We start from the raw sequence: 26,153 nt of genomic DNA on the forward strand, positions 1-26,153 counted from the left end.
GGAGTCTTGCCCTGTCGCCCAGGCCGGAGTGCCGTGGCATGATCTCAGCTTACTGCAACCTCCACCTCCCAGGATCAACTAATTCTCCTGCCAAGATTGTGCCACTGCACTCCAGACTGGGTGACAGAGCGAGACTCTGTCCAAAAAAACAAAAACAAGAACAAAAACAAAAAAAATGTCAATCTACAATTCTGTACAGTGAAATTATCTTTTTTTTTTTCTTTTTTCTTTGAGACAGGGTCTCACTCTGTCACCCAGGCTGGAGTGCAGTGGCATGATCTCAGCTCACTGCAACCTCCACCTCCTGGGTTCAAGCAATCCTGCTGCCTCAGCCTGCCAAGTAGCTGGGATTACAGGTGCACACCATCACACTTGGCTAATTTTTGTATTTTTAGTGGAGATGGGGTTTCACCATGTTGGCCAGGCTGGTCTCAAACTCCTGGCTTCAAGTGATCTGCCTGCCTCGGCCTCCTAAAGTGCTGGGATTATAGACATGAGCCTCTGCGCCCAGCCTGAAGAGGTATTCTTAAGCTAAGCAGAGCTCCCTCTCTCTCCCGCCTTATATTCAAGTCAACAAACAGTAAGTAAGGACCCACTGTGTGCTTGAGAGGTGGCAGAGTGGAACGGCTCAGAGTGTAAGTTCTGGATCCAAACTTTCCCGTTCAAACCCCAGCCCTGCTGCTTAATAGCTCTTTGAGATTGGGAGGCATAAACAATCCCACCCTGCCTCAGTTTCTTCATCTGTCAAGTGGGTTAATAATATAATTTGAAGGGTTATGGGGAGAACTGAAACAAAATGCATTAATGACTAGTTCTGCTTCCATTCCAGATGTGGAAAACCAGAAAGAGTGACATTCTTACCCCAACACAAAGACAAAGCTGGGAAAACTGTAGGATCACGTCTCTTCCTGAACCCATCAGCAAGCTGAGGACACAGAGAAACCAACTAGCATGAAATACAAGAACAAACAGGCCCCCAGGGAGAGAGGGGCCAAATGGACTGTGTTGTATGGACTGTGTCATCCCCCATCTCATGGCAGAATCTGGTGGAACACAGGGCTGTCACTCAAGTGGGTAGGAAGAGGTCAGCTGGAATTTCAGTGAACCACAGGAGGCCAACTGAGGGCCGGCTGAGTGCTATGAGCTCAAGGAGCTGTAACCACAGGGAGAGCTGCCTTCCACACATTCCATGGAGGGAGCTCCTGAGAAAGATGAGAGGGCAGGGCAGGAGACCAGAGAGAGTCCCCTGGCAGTGCAGGCCTGGAGCCAGGGGTCAGCCTGTGCTGTGGAAATTTGTGCTGTGGGCACAAAGCCCACCTGCCTCCCCAGAGCTGTTCTCAGAAGCCTCACACCCCTGGGGGAAAAGCAGCAATACCTGTTGCTCCTCAGAGAAGGAAAAGACCTTTGATGCAGGGAAAGAATGGAGAAAGTCAGGAGAGTGAGGAAATAGTCCTGAACCCTGAATCCCATTCCAAGACTAACTGGGGTCTTCCTAGACCTGGGGGGAAAGCAGGAAACTCCCCACATGAGACTTTCCACAACACAAGGTGGGGTCCAGCTGTCTGCCACAGAGAAGAGGGGCAGGAATGCTTGGAAAACCCCACCTAGAGGCACAGGCACGTGGGGCCTGCCTCGCCCTGAGTCTGTGCTGGGCCATAAAGCAGCTCCCTACTTCCTACAAGGATCCTAATAAGAGCAGGGTAACATGCAACAGCAGATACTGGCAGGCAAAGGCAGGGGCATGGAGGGAATCCCTCTGCAGTATAGACATAGCAAGCTGTAAGCTGAGGATGGAGCCCAAACATTGAAAATAACTCTCTGGCACCCCAGCCTGCAAGCTAATCATGAGGAACTTGAACCCTGTGATGCATTAAGGGTAACCATAGGAATGACAAAACACAGACCCAAGTCGACTCAATCACCACCTCCCCACTAGCTGATAAAAAGACAATCCCATTCCTAGGCATGAAAACCACACACCTCAGTCTCTCCTGTTCTACTTAAGATGCTTGGCATGTCTTATGGACTGAATTGTGTTCCAGAAAAAGATGTTAAAATCCTAACATGTAGTACCTATGTATATGACCTCACTTGAAAATAGAGTTTTTGCAGAGAGGTAATCAAGTTAAAGTAAGGTCACTAGTGGGGGCCCTAATTTGATTTGACCATATCCTTATTAAAAGGGGAAAATTTGGATGTAGAGATAGATTCATAGAGAGATAATATAAAGACAGAGAGAATGTCATCTACAAGCCAAGGAACATCTGGGGCTATCAGAAATTGGGAGTGAGGCCTGGAACATATTCTCCTTCACAGCCCTCAGAAAGAACCAACTCTTCTGAGACCTTTGCTGGGGACTTCTGGCTTCCAGGACTGTGAGACAATAAATTTTTGTTGTTCAAATGCTCTAGTTTGTGGTACTTTGCTATGCCAGCCCCAAGAAACTAATGGAATATTCAACCCCAAATTATGAGACACATGAAACACAAACAAACAAAGACAATGGTTTGTCAAGAGAAAAATCAGGTAACAGAACAAGACTAGGAGATGAACCAGACATTAACACTATCAGACAGAGACTTTAAAATGACTATAGTCAATTATTAAAGCATTTGTCCCCAACCTTTTTGACACCAGGAACTGGTTTTGTGGAAGACAATTTTTCCGTGAACCAGGTAGGGGAGTGGTTTCAGGATGAAACTATTCCACTTAAGATCATCAGGCATTAGTTAGATTCTAATAAGGAGGGTGGAACCCTTGCATGTGCAGTTCACAATAGGGTTCATGCTTCTGTGAGAATCTAATATCACTGCTGATTTGACATGAGGCAGAGCTCAGGTGGTAATGCTTGCTCACCTGCTGCTCACCTCCTGCTGTGCAGCCTGGTTCCTAACAGGCTATAGACCAGAACCAGTCCATGGCCTTGTTGGGGAGGGGAGGGGTGAGAGCACTTGTGTTAAAGGACAAAGTAGAAAAGATGGACACCTTGTATGAATAAATGGAACTTGAGCAGGTACATAGGAACTATAAAAGTCAAACGGAAATAAATGCTGGAATTAAAGAATTCCCCTAGGAGGCTCATTAGCAGACTTATAATTGAGGAGAGCATTAGAACTCAACAATAAATCGGTAGAAAATAGCCAAATGATGAAACATAAAGGAAAGTTAGAGTGAAAAAAATCAGAACAGGGTGTTCAGGAGCTGTAGAAACGTACCACATGGTTTCATATATGTGCGTCTGGAATCCCAAAAGTAGAAGAGAGAGAAAATGAAGAAGAAAAAACATTTGAAGAAATTAACCAAGAATTTTCTAAAAACAATGGAAGGCATTAAACCACACATCTAAGAATCAAAGAACACCCTAAACATGATAAATACCAAAATAATATACTAGACACATCACAAACTTCCAAAAACCAAAGATAAGGAGAAAATCTTGCTGACAACCAAGGAAAAAAGACATTTTAAATATAGAGGAACAAAAATAAGAATTAGAGCATATTTCCCCTCAAAAAGCATGCAAACCAGAAGACAACAGAATAAAACCTTTACATTTAAAAAATAAGCAACACGAAATCCAACATCCATCTCTGATTTGCACTCTCAGAAAAATAGAAACAGAAAACTTCCTGAGCCTGTGTTATAAAATGTGGGTTTTATGATTATTCAGGTGTGGCAAGGCTAACAGATCAGGAGATGACTGTCATTGGAAAGACGGTTTGTTACTCACAGTGCCTAGGAGGAGCGGGCACCCCAGGCCCCACAGGACCACACAAAGAAGCCCTGGGGCCAGTTAGGAGACCCAGTGAGTGAGGAGGCAAAGTGGGCAAAAGCCTTGTATTAGTCTGTTTTCACTCTGCCGATAAAGACGTAACTGATACTGGATAATATATAAGGAAAAAGAGGTTTAATGGACTCACAGTTCCACGTGGCTGGGGAGGCCTCACAATCATGGTGGGAGGTGAAAGGCACATCTCACATGGTGGTAGACAAGAGAAGAGAATTTCTGCAGGGGAACTCCCCTTTATAAAACCATCAGATCTCCTGAGACTTATTCACTATCACGAGAAGCTACAATTCAAGATGAGGTTTGGGTGGGGGCACAGCCAGACCATATCAAGCCTTTATCATGGTTCATGTGGGAAGAAACACGCAAGGCACAGTAGGCTAATTTTGGTGGGCTCTGGGGTGAAGGGACTGTTCCTAGTTGCCTGGTCCCTGGTGCTGAGGTGTTAGGGCAGGAGATTGAAATCCTTAAAGGAGGTTGTGGGGTGTAACCCCTGGATGGGTTTGTTTGGATATGAAAGGCAACTCACATGAACAGTGAGGACAACCCCTGCTTCTAGGAGCTATCAGCCCTGGGACGGGTAGTCCCCCCAGGGTCAGCCAGACCCCAAGATGTCAAAAGATCAGAAATACAGAAAGTAAAAGGCATGGTTAATACACACGATGAAAGGTATCTATGGAGAATACACAGCTGGCATCATACACAAAGACAACGAGACCGAGATGTACCTTCTCACCATGTATATTTGACACATTTTTGACATCAAAACAAGGCACAAAATAATAAAGGACATACACATAATAAGGGAAGAAACAAGTCTGTGTTTGCCCCCAGACAACATGCAAAAAATCCAATGAAGCCTACAGAAAGCTACTGAAAGGAATAAGTGAATGTAGTGAGAGAGGTTGCAAGAAATAAGATCCTGTGAAAATTAACCTTTTTTTTCATGACACTAGCAAAAAACAATTGGAAATTGAAATTACAACAAAATGTCATTGATAAAAGCATCAAAAATAGGAAATAGGAAAAGTCTGACCAGAGATGTTTAAGACATATACACTGAAAGTTACAAAATATTACTGAAGGACATTTAAAGGTAAAAATAAATGGTAAGATATACCGTGCTCATAGGTGAGAAGCAAATATTTTAAAGACATCAGTTCTCTACAAATGAATCTGTACATTCCATGGTAATCTCAATCAAAATCCCAGAGGCCATATTCTGGGTAGAAATTGACAAACTGACCCGAAAATTCATATGGAACTATAGAAAACCTAAAATAATCAATACTACTTGGGTAAAGAGGAGTAATATTGGAGAACTAACATTGTCTGACTTCAAGACTTATTATAAAGTTCCTAAAATCAAGACAGTATGATGTTGGCATCAAGATGGGCGAATAGATTAGTGGAACGAAATAGTCCAGAAATAGAACCATACACATATGGAAAAATACTTTTTTGCAAAGGTGCAAGAGTAATTCAGTGCAGAAAAAAATAGTCTTTTTAAAAATAAATCTATGATGCTGGAACTATTGTATATCCATGTGAAATGAAATGAACTTGGATGCATACCTTGCACCATATGTAAAAAGTAACTAACAATTGATCACCTGATCACCCCTTCAATGTCCTGTCTAGTTTCCAACATGTGAACTTTGGGGGGTGCATTCAAACCGTAGCATTCTCCTTTGCGATTCTGGCTGACTTCTCTTTCTTTCATCCAAGCTGTTGCCAAATCCTGTTATCTGTGTGGTCATAATATACCCAGAATCCGTAATCCGTTTCTCATCATGTTATAGTCATCTCTTCCCTGCATTGTCCTGGTAGCCTTCTAAGAGATCTTTCTGCTTCTGCCCTGGGTCCTTTACAGTCTAGCACAGCAGCAGGGTGACCTTAGGCAATCACAAATTAGATCCCTCCATTCCTCTCCCGGAAGTCCTCCAAGTCCCTTCGTGTATAAGTCCTCCCGAATCCTTGCTGTCACCACTGGGCCCTCCATCCTCTGTTCCTCCCTAACCCCACTCCTCATGAGCACTGGGGTCCACCCCCATCACTCCTCCACAGCCACACCTAAACTCCAGACTCACCTGCAGGCCTCCTTTTCTGGAGGCTGGAACACAACCCCAGAGTCATGGGGACCCTCTTCTGATCACTTCTCTCTCACTATCTCCACTCATGTTCCACCCCTCACCCTGACCTTCCTTCATCCTTCCCTTATCCACGTCTCTGCAGGCTTTATCAGGAAGGGGGATAATATAATCCACTCATCTGTTTCTTTATTGCCCCTCCTCCAATCCATTAACTCCACAGGACGAGGGAGAGAGGTCTGTTCTGTTCACCGACGTACACCAGGTCCTAGAACAAATCCATGACTTCATGGGTGCCATTGACGAATGGATAAATAAATGGGATCTATGCCAAGCGCTTAGGAATGCTTGTTCATGTCGCCGTCACCCTGGAGGACTTGGAGTTCGGTAATGCTATGGAACTGGCCAGGGCTGTGCAGCCCAGCTCCTGAGAGAAACACCTCAGGAGGTGATGAGGGTGACTTCACAAGCAAAGCAAAAAGCTCGGAACTTGGCAGCCATTGGAATGTTGGAGGGGCATCATGCTGGAGGCAGGATGACTGAGTGGCGATTCTGCTGAGGCCCCACCACAGACCCTCTCTGGGTGCAGGTCTGGCCATCTGTGAGGACAAGAGGGTAGGACCTGGAGGAAGAGGCTGACCACAGACCCAAAGAGCACACGTGCCAGGCTGTCCAGGAGTTTCCAACCACAGCCACTTGCTCCTTTTTTGGAATACATTTTTAGAAAATCCTGGTTGCCCATAAGCCACCGTCAAACAGTGTGAATATTTCAGTGTGTGGGGATGCGGGTGGGTGTTCAGATTAGATTTATTGCCATCACCTGGACCTCAGCATTCTCGGGATCATCCTCAGCATCCTTCAGCAAGAGAAGAGCCAACGAAGGCAGGATGCTTCAAGGTTCTCATTCCAAGACAGTGAGCCTCTACACTCTGAGCCCTCTTGGTGTAATTCTGAGTAATTCTGAGTTTACCCCAAGCCCTGTGGGGGACAATGCTTCTCGAGGACCTAGCAATAAGGAAAGAAGGAACATAGGAAGCAATACCATCTGCCCCCAACAGAGGAGCAGATTTCTTGCAGACAAGGCCTTCCATATGCACCTCGATAACACATATGCATCAAGACATCCTTGCAGGTGCAAGGTAGGCAAGCACCAGGGAGCAATGCACAGACACAAACAGCAGCATACTGGCAACACGTCACTGCATTTTCCTGCTTGCAGGAGCTGTGTCCTCAGAGAAAGGACTGTACTCATCCGAGCAGCTGTGGAAAGCTGGCTTCTGATCGGGGGTGTGACTAGGAGCAAGCCGGCGTCTCCATCGCCCGGGGGTCTCACTGGATGTGTCTCACTGGGGTTGTGTGAATGCAGCCAGGTCTGAGAGCAGAACTCTCTCTCTGGGAAGGCAATGTATTTATCCTGGAGAACAAGAGTTCATGGAAGTGCTAAGGTGCTGTTAAGCCCTCGGTGAAAAGCAGCAAAAGCCACACGGAGCGTCTTGTGAGGTAGCAGCTTCCACGCCACCAAAGAAGTTATGAGTAGCTGTGAACCGCAGCGGGCCCACTACGATGTCCCATCTATCAGACCCTCCCATGGGGCTACAGGAGCTTCTGAGGTCCCTGCTTGTGAAGATCTCCCTCCTTTCTCTGGCCCCAACTCATCCATCCATTTTCTTGCAGGACAAGACTGTATCTTTCCAATTAAAAGTCCTGATGGCTTCCAATTAAAGCCATCAGGACTTTTGTCTCAGTGGGCACTTTGCAACCCTATAAAGGTTTGCAAAGTGTGACAGCCACTTCCAGGCACTCCTTTACCATTCATTTCTACTTTTTTTTTTCCTAAGTGTTCATGCTCATTTGAGTGCAGTTGGCAGCTGACACCCAAAGGTCTATGAAACTTAGACCAGGATAAAAAGCTAAAATTAGGCCGGGTGCAGTGGCTTATGCCTGTAATCCCAGCACTTTGGGAGTCCTAGGCAGCAGATCACGAGGTTAGGAGATCAAGACCATTCTGGCTAACATGGTGAAACCCCATCTCTACTAAAATTACAAAAAAAAAAAAAGCTGGACATGGTGGCGTGTGCCTGCAGTCCCAGATACTCCGGAGGCTGAGGCAGGAGAACAGCTTGAACCCAAGAGGTGGAGGTTGCAGTGAGCCAAGATCACGCCACTGCACTCCAGCCTGGGCAACAGAGCGAGACTCTGTCTGTCTCAAAAAATAATAAATAAATAAATAAATATAAATTAAAAAGCTAAAATTGAGATAATTCTACCATTAACATGGCTTCTCCCCTGAAAACTGGGAAGAGGCTGCTGCTGTTTTATTTCATCAGAGCAACCTTTTGGCGTGCCCTGGAGTCACCAGCATCCTGCAAAAGCACAGCCTCAGATGTTCTTTCTGTCCAACTCCAGAGGCAAGTGAAGGTCTGGTGTGTGGAAGGAGATGCAGGAGTCTGAGGTCAGTGATGTGCAGGATCTTGGCTGATGCTGGGGCTTGGTTTCAAGGAGACATTAAGGCTAATGTTGCCCATTCTTGCTGCATCAGCTCCAGGGGTGTGCGGGGCCAACCTGCAGCTGGCTGAGGTGGGAGAGGCCTGGAGTGCTCGGAAGTGACCTGGTCAGCCCTGTGCTGTTCAGGAGAGAACAAGCCAGCCATGTTAACCCCTTCCTCACAAGGGCAGGCCTAAGACATTCTGAGGCACCCACTATTAATAAGAAATTCACTGAGCTGAGCAGGGCAAAAGCCCAGCTGGGATTCTGGAGAGCAAGAAGGAGACGTTATTCCCCATGATGGACGTATGACTGAGGGGCCACTCGGCCCCGAAGATTCTGAGTAGGCCCTGGGAGGGACCCCTCCTCCAGAACCCAGAACAGCAAGTTTTTCTTGTTTGCTGAGGATTCTTTCCCCTGCTCAAAACTCTGAAAAGAGCCTAGAACATTGTTGGTTTAATCATGAGTAAGTCTTTAATTTTTTTTTATTCCTTGCACTACAGAACTGTATTGAGAAATCAACTTCTTGAACAGAGCTGAAGCCAGCATAACAGCCCTTTGGGAAGGTAGCTGTTGTCACGGATAGGAGGGCAGCTCTTGAAACATCTCCTGCTTTTCTGTAATACTGACCCTGGGCAGAGCTTTTTTATTAAATTAAATTACTCCTAAAGGGAAGTCTTTATCCAACACTCAGCTTTTGCAGCAAAATTACAATGATTATACAGACACAGAAATAAAAGCGTAGGGTAAACCACGTAATCTGGAACGATTCTACTATAAGACCATTATCAGCGTTTTTCTTCCCTGCAATCCATAACATCATGAGGGCAAGTTTTTTTTCCCCTTTGGTTTCCTAGTTTGTATATAGTACCCAGAATACAATACAATAAAACTCCTGATCTGTGATATTAAATAGGCCATAAAAATGTCAGCAAGAATAACTAATTTTTTAAGCTGTTATTAAAAATGATATACAATTAAGGTGAACCATAAAAAATGACGAAAAGTGCCGTCCTCTATAAATTCCACAGGGCTTGTGTTTTTGCTATTGTGTGCAAAATGATAATGGCCAGATATGCATTTCAGGGGGAATTGTTTCAGAAGGGGCCAGAAACACACTACGGGATTTTGCACAAGCCATATTTGTCTTTAACAAGATAATAAAGAGCTCCTAGAACTACTGGGAGGACGTGCACCTGGAAACTGAGACCCATGTCATCTGGCTGTAGGTTTCCCTAATGGTTGGAAAGCACAGCACACACATTTAGGAACATTTCCCCCCATGCATCCCAGGACTCATATATGATAGACCTTTAATTGTTTGATGGATTATTTTAAATACAAGAAGCAATGGGAAATTCACATTCTGGGCATGAGAAGATCTAGAAAACAACTGAACTCATGGACATAGAGAGTAGAAAGATAGTTTCCAGAGGCTGGGAAGAGTAGTGGGGAGTAGTGAGGATGGTTAATGAGTGTATTAATTCATGCTCATGCTGCTGATGAAGACATACCCAAGACCGGGTACCTTACAAAGAAAAAGAGATTTAATGGACTCACAGTTTCACGTTTCTGGGGAGGCCTTGCAATCATACTGGAAGGCAAAAAGCATGTCTTACATGGTAGCAGGCAAGAGAGAATGAGAAGCAAGCAAAAGGGGAAATCCACTTATAAAACCATCAGATCTCGTGAGACTTACTCACTACCATGAGAACAGTGCAGGGGAAACCACCACCATGATTCAGTTACCACCCACTGGGTCCTTCCTACAACACAGGGGAATTATGGGACACATGCCTGAGGGGATGGATACCCCATTCTTCGTCATGTAATTATTTCACATTGCATGCTTGTATCAAAGCATCTCATGTACCCCACAGATATGTGTGTGTGTATATATATGTGTGTGTGTGTGTATATATATATATGTATATATATATACCCACAAAAATGTTTAAAAATAGAACTTTGTCCAGCCTTGGCCACTCATCAGCTGATGGCTATTGGCAAGTTGCTGCCTTCCTTGAACCGGCTTCCCATCTATTACCTAGCGAATTGGAGTGCAGTCATAGTTTTCATTTTATTTAATGACTAGTGATGGTAGCAAAACCCTTCACTCAGATATTCTTCTTGGAACCATGGAGTGTCCTGACCTGTTTGCCCACGGATTTGACTCTTACAGAATGTATCATCCAGGCCCCCGTGTTGCTGACATCTAGCTGGATGTGGCCAGTTGAGGCACCATAGGAGACCTGCCTGTAGATGGGGAAGAGATAAGCTCTCTTTGCCTAATGCAGCGTGTCAGGCAGCAGCTGCATCTCCTCTGTGTCCCACTCTTGCAGGATAGGCCCAATGTGCTTCTGGCTTCTCCCAAGTGACCTCTACACTCTGGGACACAGCCTTTTCCCTCTGAGCCTTCAGTACAAAAGGGGCCCTTTGTAGCTCTGCATCTAAACTTTTACATAGCCTGTATAAAAAAAATGTCCTGCATTAAATCCCTTCAGTATTCATACTTGCATGGTTTCTGTTTCCTGGTGAGGCCCTGACTGTTACAAACCCAGCACATAGGGTATGTGAGAACAGAGTGATTTTAGTTGGAGCAAGGGTGGGACCCAGAGCCTCACTAGCTTGGCCATCACCCAATCCCCTCTCATCCTCCCCAGGGAGCACAAGCAGCCACAATGATCCCCACGTCTGGGCACTGTCATTTGAAAACCTCTGGGCTAGAGTTTTCTGGTCCACAACGCTTCAGTAGGTGTACCTGGACATCAGAGTGCTCCTTGCAGAATGTGAGGAAGCATGACAATATTAAATTCCATCCGAGGAAGTGAGAATAGTTGTGCCAAAAAATAAATAAATAAGCTCACAACCACAAGCATATGCTGCAGAAAACTTCCAACTGCTGCCCTGCGTGACAGCCACTTTCAGCCATTCACTTCGCATTCATTTCTACTTGTTTTCCTGAGTGTTCCTGCCTATTTGCCTGCAGGTGGTAGTTGACACCCAAAGGTATAAGAAACTTTTCTTGGATAAAAGGCTAAAACTGAGAAAATTCTGCCATTAACATGGTTTATCCCCTGCAAATTGGGAAGAGGCTGCTGCTATTTTATCAGAACAATCTTTTGGCCTACCCTAGAGTCACCAGCATTCTGCAAAAGCACAACCTCAGATGTTCTTCCTGTCCAGGTCCAGAAAGCAGGAACCATGCCAACTGCTCTTTAAGTTCCTTAGTCCTGGGTCCCAATGTGTAGAAGTGAACCCTCTGTGAATTTGAGTAATACAGGAAGGGAGAGGATTGGGAAGATGAGACGTCACTAGAGTGTGGCTATAGATGATGCTTAGAGTTCAGTCATGAAGCCAGACCACAAAGCTCTCCCTGTCACCCAACTGCAGACAGTCCTACTGTGTGCCAGGCACATGCTGACTCTGTGGTAACCTCAGTTGGTAACCTCAGTGAACACTACACCTGTCACACAGGACATGTGGACAAGTAGACAGGCAATAACAACACAGGATGGAGGGTGAGCAACAGGGACATGCAGGGAGTGAGGCATACAGCAGGGACAGCTAACCCAGGTTGTGGGGTCAGGGGAAGCTCCCAGGGGGAGAGACCTGCTGCATGGTAGGAGCCAGTCAGAAGGTAACTTAAGAAATAGGACAACTGACCAAGGTTATAATGTCATCAGACAAATTGTAAAGTAACAAAACTATCTTCATTAGCAAATGACATAATCCTATATATGAAAAATCCCAAATAACACACACACACACAGACATACACACAGAACCTACCAGAATTAATAAGTGAATTCAGTAAAGTTGCAGGGTACAAAACAGCACACAGAAAGTAGTTGTTTTTATACACCAGCAACGAACAATATGGAAAGAAAATTGAGAAAACAACTGCATTTACAATAGCATCTAAAAGAACAAAATACCTAGGAAAAAATTTATCCAAAGAGGTGAAAGACTTGAACGCTTAAATACGCAAAAGTAAGTTCTTGAATACTTAAAAGTAAAGAACTTTGATGCAAGAAGTTAAAGACCTAATTAAATGGAAAGACATCCCATGTTCATGAATTGGAAGATTTAATGTTGTTAAGATTACCCAAAACAATCTACAGAGTCAATACAATTTCTATCATAATTCCAACAACCTTTTTTTGAAGGAGTGGAAAGCTGGTCCACAAATGCATATGGAATTTCAAAAGCCCAAGTACCAAAAACATATTGAATAAAAAAGGACAAAGTTTGAGGACTCACATTTTCTAATTTCAAAACTTACTGCACGTATACAGTAATCAATACAGTATGGTATTGACAGAAAGACTGACAAATGGACTAATAGAATAAAATCTAGAGTCTGGAAATAAACCCATATATCTATGGCCAATATAATTTTGACAAAGGCACCAAGACTATTCAGTGGGGGAAAGGAATAGTTTCTTCAACATGTGGTACTGGAATAATAATATCCACATGCAAAAAATGAAGTTGAACCTCTACTTCACAGTATATACAAAAATTAAATCATAAGGGATCAGTGACTTAAATATAAGAACCAGACCTTGGATTCTCAGATGAAAACAGGTGTAAAGCTTTATGACCTTGGCTTTGACATTGGATTCTTAGATATAACACCAAAAGCATGAGCAGCAACAACAACAAATAGACAAATTGGACTTTACTAAAATTAAAAGCTTTTGTACATTAAAGAACATTATCAAGAAAGTGAAAAGATGATTGAAAGAATGGGAGAGAATATTTGAAAATCATAAATCTTTTTAAGTTTAAATTTTTTAATAGACAGTGTCTCATTCTGTCACCCAGGCTGGGGTGCAACGGTGCCATCATAGCTCACTGCAGCCTCAAACTCCTGGGTTCAAGTGATCCTTCTGCCTCAGCCTCCTAAGCAGATAGGGCCGCAGACATGTGCCATTGCACCTGGCTAATTATTTATTTTTTATAGAGACAGGGTCTTGCTGTGTTGCCTAAGCTAGTCTTGAAATCCTGACCTCGAGGAATCCTGCCACCTTGGGTTCCCAAAGTGCTGGGATTACAGGTATGAGCCACCACATCCAGCCTGCAAATCATACATCTAATAAAGGCCTAGTATCTAGAATAGTTAAAGAACTCCTGCAACTCAGCAACAACAACAAAAAGACAAACAGCCTAATTAAAAGGTGAGCAAATTATTTCAATAAATATTGCTCTAAAGAAGACATACAAATGGGCAATGAACACATGGAAAAACATGCAATGTCATTGTTCATTAGAGAAATTCAAATCAAAAGTACAATGATAAATTATTTTACACACATATAGGATGTCTATAATTTAAAAACAAGCAGACAATAACAAATATTGGCAGCAAGTTTGTGTAGAAGTTGGAAATCTTATACATTGCTGGTGAGAATGTAAAGTGGTTCAGTGGCTGAGGAAAACAGCAGGTTGGCAGTTCCTCAGAAAGTTAAATACAGAATTGCTGTATGACCTAACAAATCCACTCCTAAGTATACATGCAAAGGTATTGAAAACAGGTACTCAAGCAAGAACTTTACATGAATATCTACTGTAGCACAACTCATGATATCCAAAGGTGGAAATAATCACATGTTCAAAAACAGAGGACTGGATAAACAAAATGTGGTCTGTCCATGCAATGGAATATTACTCAGCAACAAAAAATGAAGTGCCCACACATTTTACAATGTGGATGAACTTTGGAAAATTGATGGTAATTAAATAAGCCAGACATTCCATTTACAAGAAATAGCTGGAACTGGAAACTCCGCAAAGACAGAAAGTAGACTGGTAATTGCCTTGGGCTAGGAGATGAGGAATAGGGAGTGACTGATTAATGGCAACGTCTTTTTATTTCAGGTTGATGAAAGTGTTTTGGAATTAGATAGAGGTGGTGTTTGCACAATCTCGTGAAAGTACTAAATGGTATGAAATTGTCCCCTTGCAATAGTTAATTTTATATTAAGTGAATTTCACCTTGATCAATAACAAAAAAATATTCTAAGCACCAAAAAGAAAGGATGGAAAGAAGAGGAGGGAGAGAGGGAAAGAGAGAGAAAGGGGTAGAGGTGAAGAGAGAAGGAAGGCGAGAAGGAAGAAAGGAAGGAGGGAGGGAGGAAGGAAGCAGGGAGGGAGGGAGGAAGAGAGGAGGGAGGGAGGTTGGAAGAAATAAAGGAAGGAAGGAGGGATGGAAGGAAGGAAGGAAGGGAACAAGGAGGGAAGGAAGGAAGTGAAGGAGGGAAGGAAGGAAAGAAGGAAGGAAAGAATGAAGGAAGGGAAGGAGGGAAGGAGGGAAGGAAGGAAGGAGAAAGAAGAAAGGAAGGAAGGAGGGAGGGAGGGAAGGAGGGAAGGAAGGAGAAAGAAGAAAAGAAGGAAGGAGGGAGGGAGGGAAGAAAAAAGGAAAGAAGGAAGGAAGGAGAAGGAAGAAAGGAAGGAACGACAAGGAAGAAAGGAAGGAAGGAGAAGGAAGAAAGGAAAGAAGGAAGGAGGGAGGGAGGGAAGAAAAAAGGAAAGAAGAAGGAAGGAAACAAGGAAGGAAGGAAGGAAGGAAGGAAGGAAGGAAGGAAGGAAGGAAGGAAGGAAGGGAAAGAGGGAGGGAGGGAGGGAGATGGGAAAGGACAGAGCAAGGAGTGGAATCGGAACATTCTACAGGCCCAGAGGGGACAGAGAAACGGTCTTGGCCTATGTAATCTGAGAGTACTCAGTGGCTTCTCAGAGAACTCAGATTCCAGGTTCAGGCAAATTTGAACCCGAGGGCATTGTTTCTGGAATAGAAACAGCACTGACAAAACCTTGAAAAAAGGTGAGTTTTAAGGTATTCTCTTTCTTACCTTTGACGACTTTCTTGCTCCCCCATCTTCAGTGTCTTCTTGCTCCCAGGTTGTCCTACCTCACTTGACCAATGTGTTTTCTTATTTAGGCAGCCATCAGCTACTTATCTCATCATATGGTTGACGTGACTGATTTTCTCTCCAGCATGGAGGCCCCTGAATCCACTCCCGGGTCCATCTGCCTCCCAGGGCCGCACATCCCTGTGTCTCCTCACTATGATTTCTTGCTCTCAGGGTGGGCGGGGAATCTCCCAGGTGCAGAGCTGTGGGCACCCTGCTGGCCCAGCCCCCTCCGCATCCCACTCCCTCCTCACTCATTTTATTTCTGTCTGTTTCATCTTGTTAGCATTTCTGAAATCAGAGTGTGGGTAGTCTCGGTCTACATACTCTCAACTCTCCGGTGATCACCCTCTTTTTTGTTCTTGGGGGATCCCCTGGCTTCGTGGCTTCTTCTAATCAGTTGCTTTTATGGGTCTACAGGGAAACGACCATCAATTCAGAAATTTAGGACATCAAAAGGAAAAAGCTAATTTCAAGGGAAAGGCCTTCCCCCTGCCTTCGCCCTCTCTGCCCAGGGAGGCCGTACCAATCAGCCTGACCCTGATCACAGTGAACAGAGGGTGGTGCGGGAGGTGGCTTCCTGGGGGAAGGTTGTCAAGGATGACTGGCAGGTGCCAATTCCCCCAGTGGCTGATTCTCTGTGCAGTGGAAGGGGCAGGGCATGGGGAGATCACAGGTGCCCTGGCCTCCAGCCTCCACCCAGAGGTTCCCACGGGACCTTCCCTCACTTCTGCCTTCTCTGCTCTTCCTTCACATGTTTGCAAAGTTGGGGAATCGGGTCGCCCTCTAACATGCCTTCTGCTCTGGATTAAACCCTTCACTACTCTACTTTTGAGCTGTGGAAGTAGCAATGTCCTAAGGCCCAACTTCACAACCAGCACAGCTGAGGATGCAGAGAGCAATTCCTCTCCTTGGGCTTTCCCGGAAGTCAGGTGAGGTTGGCCAGGCCCCGCCCTCGTCCCAGATCTGAAGGATTATCAGACATCTGCAGTCTCCCCCCAGGACCACTACCTTGTCTGCTTCTGGGGATTTTGTGTTGCATATAAGTTTTCATCACCATTAAATAACTGCAATAGAGTATGAGTCAAATTCTGTGCTATTCAAAGATCATTGATTCAGATGGACTGAAACCCTATCCATCAACCCTGAAGTTTGTGTGTGGAACTGAAGATGGAGGGGCTTACGTGTGCCAAGTCCTTCACCTTGACCCCCACGCATGCACACACACCCCCACCAAAACCTCCATCAGTGCTGAGAGGCTGATGGCACCAGGAGGAAACCATGGTGTGAAGAGGTGCAGGACAGTCCTCCAGAGGACAAGATCAGAGATGGAGAACTCCACATGGGTATCAAAGATGTCTCCCTGGAACACAGACATTTCGTCGAGGGCTCTGGGGTGGTGAGAGGCTGTGGGATGGTGAGAGGGTCTGGGGTGGTGAGAGGGTCTGGGGTGGTGAGAGGGTCTGGGGTGGTGAGAGGCTCTGGGGTGGTGAGAGGGTCTGGGGTGGCGAAAGGCTCTGGGGTGGTGAGAGGGTGGCTACTTCAGGGAAATCCTGCCTTCTGGCCTGGAAGCCTCTTCACCACATTCTTCATGAGTCAGCAACAGGAAATGGGGGATGGGGAACCTGCTTCCCTTGCCCACCCAATGTGATTCCTCTGGGAGTGGGGTGGGGGGCTAGGGTTATGCCATGAGAAATCTGAATGACGGGGCCGTCCACTAGGGTGAGAACCTTTGCTTGCCAACTTACCCTAGGTGGGTGTGCAAGGGCCAGCACATTCCCAGAGGACTGTGTGTCTCAGGTATATACCCCGAGGCAGAGCCACAACCGTGCATCAGGGGCTTGAGTTCACCTAGAGGAGGAGCTGCCGCAGCTGCTGCAGGCGATCAAGATGAGAAGGTCTGTCCATGCAAATGACTCTAGGCAAGAATTCACTCTAGGGTGCTTGAGGCATAGGAAACATCAGAGTTCATGATCTGCAAAATCAGAAACAACCTCACTTCATCTTTCCTCCAGGGTTTGAAGGAAATAATCCCAGACACTTTTGAGCGTTTATCCAAGAGCAGACCCTAGACCAGCAGGTTTGGCTCCCCCATCTCCCATGCTAACCTCGCCCAGACTTTCAAGTTGTGTTGCCCAAGCTCCCAATTCTCTACCACCATTCAAGACACCATGACTCTGGGGTGGTGCATGTAATTCATCACCCTCCACCCACTCAGACTTTGAGAGCACAGGTGTCATAGGCTACCTTTCCACCCAGGGGAGCCCCACCACTCCCCACCCACACACCTCTAGGACAGTCCAACTGTAGACTTTCAGAGCTTTCTAGGACAAAGGCACATGGACTTTCCCTGGGCATGACCCCTGGGCCACCACCCCAAGGCCTGGCTGTTCCCTGGAAGAAAACAGCTCTTCTTTGGTGATAAACTGGCCACAGTTAATCTTGCAAACACAAAGACTTTCCACGCCCATCTTTTATGCTGCATGTCCTCCTGAGTTGCTTAGGGAGAGATAGTTCCTGAGGCCTTCCTGGAGGTGGTGCCCTTTGAGGGGAATTTGGAGAGCACCTGGGAAGTGCAACTGGCGGGGAAGTAGAGGAGAAAGACTCTGGATTTCAGGGCCAGGCATCTAGACAACATGACCAGAGAGCAACAGCAGGCAGGGACTGGGAATGGAGCTCATGACAGAGCAGGTCACCTTTTGAGGGCTGGTGACCAGGCCAGGGGCACCGGCAGAAAGGCACCAGGAAGGGATGGCATCTGTGGAGAAGACGGTCTCAGTGCAATCCTCAGAGACGTCCTCAGAGAGCAGCATCAAATTTCCTGGGGCCTCTGTGGAGCCTCACCCCACCCAGGCCTACAGAAGTGAAATCTGTATGTTAGCGAGCTCCCTGCAGGATTCTGTGCCCAGTAAGGCTGGGGGAGCAGATTGTAGGGTCTCCACGGCAGTGGGAAGACAAGCCAAGGTGTCAGTCCCAGATGAAACCCCCATCTGCAATGGATTTAGGCTTAAATAAAAACTCCTTGAAGGCAGGGCCCTTACCCCAGATCCTGGTATATAATAGGTGCTAGATCAATATTGTGATCAGAGAAAAAAATCTGTTGGACGAGATGATGACAGCAGTTTGCCCAAGACCCCCAAAGTGGATTTCATTTTGAGAGGGAATATATGTATGAAGTAGTGGGTTTTCAGAGTGTACAAAACTGGCAGCTAAAGTTCCTCACGGATTGAGAAGTGACATGCAGAGCCTGTGGTCGGTTACGAATGGAAGCACATTGACACACTCACAGCCAGCTCTTAGAAAAGTCCCCAGTGCCCAAGCCCAGCTCTTATCTTCCTGAACCCCCAGACCCCCTCTCCTCCCTGCTCAGCACTCACCGAAGGCTGGCTCTTTCTCTGTTTGGAAAGAGCCATAGTTACTGCGAAGGGAAGAACCAATGGAGTCCAAGGTTTCCTTGGCTGCCTTTCTGCCTCTCACTCTTCCCTGAAACCTAGGAACTGGGCAAAAAGAGGGAGGGGGTCCTGAGGTTTGCAAGTGTCTGCTGAGGAAGCCAATGTGAGTGACAAGCAGCCTGTCTAGGACCACTTAGTTCAGGCATTTCCTAAGCCTTGTAAAACCAAGGAACATGGCAGCTGAGACGGGATGAGGCTGCCTTTGAAAGGACAGCGTGTGGCAGCTCTTTGAAACCTGGGCAATAGCTTCAGATCGCAAGCAAATGAGGCACAATGAGTGACAAAGGCAATCTCTAAATAAATAATCCTTAAACCCAGAATGATGAATTGCCATATAGAAGCATAATCCTGAAAATTACATCCCAGGTAGAGATAGAAATGTACACATCCAGGCAGACAGGGAGAGGGCCCGAGACTGCAGGGTGGGCTGGAAAACCTCAGCCAAGAGCAATGTCCATCCAGGGAGGGCGCTGGCCCAGGGAGCCCTGCCCTTAGCTGCAGGCAGCTGGAGTTGCTGGGCCTGCAGTGGGTGGGAGTGGGAGAAGGCAGGGCAGGAGGAAGAGAGAAAGCAAGCTCCAACTTCAGCATTATGGAGCTGAGCCCACTACTGCCCAAGTAAGAGCCCTAACTAGTAGCAACAGGAGTCACAACTCCCGCAGGAACAGCAGAAAGCACATTAGAGGGTGGTCCAGCATGTAGAGGGTCGGGTCTGTGTTGGTGACAAAACACCATAGCATGCAGGGATCACTGTCCTCCCGCCCCTCCTCCTCCATAGGACAGATTCTTTCCAGAGACCTCAGTAAGCACAATTAGGTTGCCAAGCTCTGACCACCACGATTAGGTTGCCAAGCTCTGACCACGGGATGCAATATAAATGAATCAAGGCCCATGGCCCAGGGAAAGGGACTAGAGGCTGTTTCTGTCCTAGCGGCTGATTCTTAGACAGCACTTGCTTCATGCTGGGCATGGCTCTTAGGACTCTGCTTATGTTCACTAATTTCATCTTCACAGTAACCCCATTAGGCTGATGCTATTTCCAGTCCCATTTAACAGAAGAGCTGCGAGCTGGAGGTGGTGATGATGATAACCGGTTTTCTCAAGGCCTATCCCTGGTGGGCCTTGCTTGGTGGTGGACGTCAGCTTTTCTTGCCAGCCTCCCCTGTCCCATTCTTGGCACCTCTCTACACCCCTGCCACCAGGTCTCCTGACCACACACACCCTCTGGCTTGTAGGTGCTTGGTCTTGTGGCCTCTGTACTCCTCTGACCTGGGGTGTCATTTTTGGAAAATTGCCACTGACAGATGTCAATCACTTTGACTAACTGGCACCTCTCACATCCTGGATGCATAGCATTCGGAAGATAACAGCGTGGCTTCCAGCAATACTACCTGGGACTCTCAGTCTTTTCCAGGCTCTGTGGGGTAGCGGATGTTGCAGTTTCATTGGATAAACCAGAAAAGCTCAAAACTCAACCAGGAAGCAGGCCACCTAGCATGATCTGTACTGGAGCTAAGGTCAAGGGACTCCAAGATTCTAAGGTAAGGCAGTATCTACACTGGTCCACAGATAAGGTGAAAAGAAAAGAGCAGCCCAGCAGCAGAGGAAACGGAGGAGGGGGAGCCCCAGGCAGAGCTGATGGAGTTGGGAGGGCATCCACTGCTGCTGGGCTTGGCTGTGTGTTCTACAGTCTTTCCCAACAAGCTCAGCTTCCTACCTGCACTCTGGGCTCTGACCTAGTTCCTCAGGTGTTCCCACATGTGTGGGCAATTGCTGAACATGGCAGCCACCAAGGATCCGCATGAACACTGCTTCTGCGGAGACCTGGAATCTATCTCCCTTCCCTTGGACCTCGCCACTGGAATGTGCTGGAAGGGGCAGCATGTGATTTTCAGGGGTGAGCCTTTGGAAGACTTCCAGCTTCTGATTTAGCCTCCTGAGATGCCAGCCGGCACGTAAAGAGTTGTCATTGTTCTGCTGGAGTGGCCACGTGGAGGTGCCTCAGCTGGCAGACACACGAGTGAGGTCACGTGGAGTGGCCAGTCCTGGCCACACTCTTGGTTGAAGGTGGACACTTGAGTCACCCATGCTGATACCAATGGGGACACAGGAGTACCCAGCTGAGCCCAATCAATCAACAGGACCGTGAAAAACAATGAAGGGCTATTGTTTTAAATCTCTGTGCTTTGGGCTGGTTTGTTACACAGCAGTAGGCGAGTGAAGCACCTGGGTGGGGAGGCTGCTGGCCAAAAAGAAAAAGTGGGGAAAAGAACATTGAAGGAGGGAGGAGTGTGATTTGAGATCAAAATTCCTCTGCACCGCATCCAGATAATAGAGAGCTGATTACATACAGGGATTTCTCTCGGAGAGAAAAGTATTAAGTTCCCCTTCTTTTCTCCATCCGCTAACAACTTCAATATTGAGTTGTATGAGAGTTACATAAGCCCTTTTGTATAGAACAGAAATAGCCCTCATGCGAAGTGGCCAATTGAGTTATTTATGGTATTTTAACAGCTAGTTTGCATAGCTCTGCAGTTCATCCAGCTGATTATTCCTCAATCAGCTGCTAACACAGGCACGGAAAAAAATAAAATAAAATCAACGGCTGTGCAGCCGATCAGTAACCACAAATAGACGCGGCCAGGCTGAACCCAAAGTGGATCCCCACATGACAGCCCATGCCTGGGCAAGACCAGAGGTCAACCCTTGGGTGTCCGAGTGCGGTCCTTCCTCTGTGATCACCCGTGTTGGTTTTCCGGCTATTCTCGCTGATATTTCTATGGACAAAGAAGGGCTGGTGAACAAAAATAGTTGGGGTTTTATCTTTTCCAATTTATTCAAAAGACAAAGAAATGGGTGCTATTTTTTCTCCTTTCTCCTGGTTTTGGACCTCAGGTGCACACAGCTGGGCAATTATATGCTTCAGCTCCCAGCACACTGCCGTTATTGTCCCTTGCAAGTTACCTCTCTTGTTTTATTTTACCTTAGTTTAGTATTTTCCTCTTATCAGTCTCCTTCAGTCCCACATGCACCCCTGCAGGCACCGGCTCTAATGGATTTTATGTCTCTCTGCGGATATGTGCGTGTCTGAAAAAACACAGTGCTCTTGTGTTCACTCGCCCTGCAGAGTCCACGTCGGACTAATCCCTACTCTCCCGCTGCTCCACATCTGTGCCTGGGGAACTGAGCACAGTGGGAGGAAAACACAGATCCATATTGCTGGTTTTTCTGTATGTGGGCAGCCAACATCCTGAAAGGGTCTTTAGTGGGGCCAGGACCTTCCACTGTGAATCCCTTCTGTCCACTTCCCGACTTTCCCAAAAGACCTTGCACACCTCCTCTGGCTTTAAACCTCGAAGCCCTCCTCCAAAATGCTCCCTCCCTGATAATGAGCTCCTTCCAACTTCATGGAGAAACCAGAAACCCTTGAAACAAAATCCATTCTGTACCCACCCTCGTGTTTACTACGTCAGAGCCTCTGTCTTCTCTCCTGTTAGGATTCATCTGTTCTTGTCTCCCCAAAGCTAATCCCTGCACCTGTGCCAGCTCCTTCCCCCTCCCACACGCTCAAGGACACCATCCAACAATTGCCACATTTTCTCTCCCTCCTGGGTCATTCCATGAGTATAAAAATATGCAGTCACAGCCCTCATCATTTGTCAGAAAATGTCTTTATTTCACATATACATGAAAGCACCCGGTGTTTGCGAATGACAATATTAGGGTGAGAACAATCTAAAGATATTATCCCACTCTTTTCTGGCTTCCATTTTTTCTGTTATAAAACCTATAATTGATGTGATTAGTGTTTTTTGTTTTGTTTTGTTTCTATTTTGTGTTTCTGATAATCAGTTTCCTTCTCCCTAGTCAATTTTTGGATTTTTGTGTTCTTTGGTTTCAATACAAAGCCTTTAGTTGTGGATTTCATTTCATTTCCTGCTGCTCCAGATTCATGGTGTTCTCTGAGTCTGGGAACTAAATTTTTAAATTTACTCTGTAAAAATTTCAGCCATCATCACTTTGCATAGTCATTTTCTCCACATTTTCTTTATTTTATTTAATTTTATTTATTTTATCTTTTAACTCCTTCTGGAGTGCCTATGAAATATTTATTAGACTTTTTTGTTCTGTCCTCTGTGTTTCTGATCTTTGACTGTTTCATTCATGTTTTCCGTCTCTTTCACTCTGTACTGGATAATTCTGTATAATCACCTCAGATCTGTTTTCTAGTTTACTAATTCTCTTTAGCTATGACTTTTAAAAAATCAGCCCATTGCATTTTTAATTTCAGGTAATTTAATTTTAACTTCCATCTATTTTATCCTTTTTCAAATTTTTCTAAAGATTTTTATAATCTCATTTATTTGTCTATGTCTTCAAATCATTTATTTTATTTTAAACACATGTAATTTATATTTCATACATGGTAATTTAAAGGCATGAGGCCTTTGTGTGGCTCATTATTCTGAATGTTGTTTTTGCTGATTCTAATGCACAGTAGCCAGTTCCTTCATGTGTTTTGCAGTTTTCAGTTGTGAGCTTGGGTTTGATTGATCCTAACTTGTGGGAATCTTTAGGAATCTGTGTTGAGATTCCTTCTTCTAGAGGATTCGTGTTTAATTTTGCCTTGTACCTGGAAGCACTAAAACCCAGGACCTCATCCAGTGTTCTCCTCAACAAAAAATTACATAGCACTTTCTACATGTCAGGCACAGTAAAAGTTGCATTCGCCTTTTAAAGATGAAGAATGCAGAAAAAGGAAGTTATGCACCTTGACCAAAGTCACTCACATTGTGACAGAGCAGCCACACACATGCTGTTAGTCACTCTGCTATGATATATCTCATCTATGATATTTGCTCATCTCTGCAACAAGTACAAATTCAAACCCTAAGCCCAGGGCCATGAGGGCCAGTCAGGGATCACATATTCTCAGGCAAGGCTGGGAATGCTGCTTTCCTTCTGGCCCCCAACTTGCCACGGTAGATTTTTTCCCATAGCCAATCCCTATCTTTGAGAACGTAGAACTGAGAGAGACTAACCTTATGTAGAGGGTTCAGTTTCAAACTTTCGTCTCTAAGAGGCCAAGGTCTTGCTTAATGCTCCATGCGTTTATTAAAACCAACAAGCCTGCATCCCTGGTGTTGGTGAATGTCCCAAGGGCAGCTATTACCCCACCCTCACCTACCACTCTAATTTTACCTGCTGTTTCTTTTCCTGATTTCCAAGTTTCCTTTAATTCTTGTGAGCTCAGCTTTTTATTTAGTCATGTTTGCTGTAATTTATTTAACATTGCCAGGTCTTTTTTAGTGAAAGAGCTTTTAAGAATTTCTAGAGAGCTCTATTGCCAGAAACACAAAGTTTTCTTTTTCTCTATTTTACTTTTAAATGTATGTTCTTTATCCAATAAGATCTGAGTGTCCCTGGCTTTGATTGGTGAGTACTCACTCTATAGCAAAGGTTCGGAAGCCTTGCTTGTACTCTACCTACATTTAAATGACAGCTTGTTTGAATGTCCAGTTCTGGGGCTGATATTCTTTCCTTCCACTTTTGAACATCGTGTTTCTCAACAGCAACACTAAGGCACATAAGTTATATTTTTAATCTTCTTCTTTTGTCTTTGCATGTGATCTGCTTTTTCCCTTTGAAAGTTTTTAGAATCTCTCTTTCCTTTGATGACCTTAAATCTAATTCTAATGTGCCTAGGTAAAGTTTAGTTTTATTTTTTTTCTGTATTTTTAATCTTTCTAGCTGGGCCCTCTGTGAGCCCTTTCCAGCTGAGAACATCTTTTTTTTTCTAAGTCTGTGAAATTCTTGGTCTTTTCTTGTTTTTCAACAATTCTTCTTTCTGTTTACCTTTCTCTGTCTCTGTGGGACTCCTATTATGTGGATGTCTAGAGCTTATTTTGCCTTATCCAGCTTTGCAGCTCATTCTTCTCTCTTTAACTCTTTCTTGTGCCTTCTGAGTGAGCTTCTCATTCCACCTTCCAGCTCCTCCTTGTCTCCCTGGTATTCTGACATCTCAACCATCTCCTGGGTTCACTATTTAAAATATTATCATTTTAGACTCACTTCTTCTCTGATTCCTTTTCATGTATACTTGAACTTGCTTCATGTGTTTTAAATCCACAGTTACCAATCTGAGGACATTTAAAAAATTTTTTATTTTAAGCTTGTGTTCTGCCTAATTCATTGATTTTGTTTTGTCTGGTACAAGTTGTCTTTTATGAAACAGCATACATGCCTCTCAAATATCCCCTTACCTTTCCTTTAGAACCCTCAGCTGCTTTGGCTGATAGGTGCGTCCTCCAGATGTGGTAAAGTCCTTGTTCTCAGCTTGGGCTTCTCCAAGTAGAAGAGGTGATTTTCCTTTCCCAGTGGAGGCAGACGGTGCTTCAGAGTCGATACCATTTCATGTTGCAATCTGGGCTCAATCAGCCCCACCAGCCCTTCTCTCTTGCTCCCCAAGGCTCATCATCAATGTCTCAGTGCCTCTGCCCACAGTTTCACTTTGAGAATTGCCTCTGGATTTGTCATTGGCCACCTGAGAAAGTGGAAAGAAGATGAGCGGGGAACAGGACGTTCTCCGAAGCCCATTCACAGGACTGCTGGTCCCTCTCCCAGTTGGGCTTCAGCATTTCTCTGTGCTCACCTTTCTGTTTCTCTGGAAGGTGAGTTGGGGTGGAGAGGGACCCGCTAATTTCACCACTGTGCTGCAAACAGCTATCAGGAGCTGAGCTGCAGATGTCTGGGCCTCTGATAAAGCAACGGAAATGGTTAGCAGCCCCTTATCTTCCTGGCATTGTGGATGCACATCAGGATTACATGGATGATGCAGGAATTGGGACATGGTTTATGACAAGTGTGAAGAAATGAGATGGATGTCACTTAAATCAGGAGAAAAGTTGCAACACTCAGCTCAAAGATGTCAAGCAGATTTGAGCCTTTGTGGGGCTGTGATGAGCCAGCAGTCACTGTGTACCCTGCTGCTTCTCAAACTTTATTGGCAAGCAAATCACTGAGGGATCTTGTCAAAATGCGGCTCGGACTCAGTAGATAGAGGCGAGTTTCTGCATTTCCCACAAGCTCCTATGTGATGCCATGATGCTGGTCAGTGTCTGTGGACCACACTTTGAGCAGCAAGATTCTAGAACTCTGTGTTGAGATGGATGATGAGGCCTGAATGGGGCCCAGCTGGAAGACCACCAGATCACATGGTAACATCCGTCACAGTGGGAGGTTGAGGAAGTGGCGGTGTGCAGCAATTTTCATATCTGAGCTCATCATTCAGTATTTTTTCACACTTAAATATGATTTCAAAATCCCCTTTTGGTTCTGTAAGCTCTCTTCTGGCATTAGACCATCTTCCATCCATGTCACAATGCAATCTTTGTTCATTTATTGCTAATCCATTCATTAATAAATAATA

Source organism: Rhinopithecus bieti, unplaced genomic scaffold, assembly GCF_001698545.2.
Source record: "Rhinopithecus bieti isolate Rb0 unplaced genomic scaffold, ASM169854v2 scaffold_13351, whole genome shotgun sequence".
Lineage (NCBI taxonomy): Eukaryota > Metazoa > Chordata > Mammalia > Primates > Cercopithecidae > Rhinopithecus > Rhinopithecus bieti.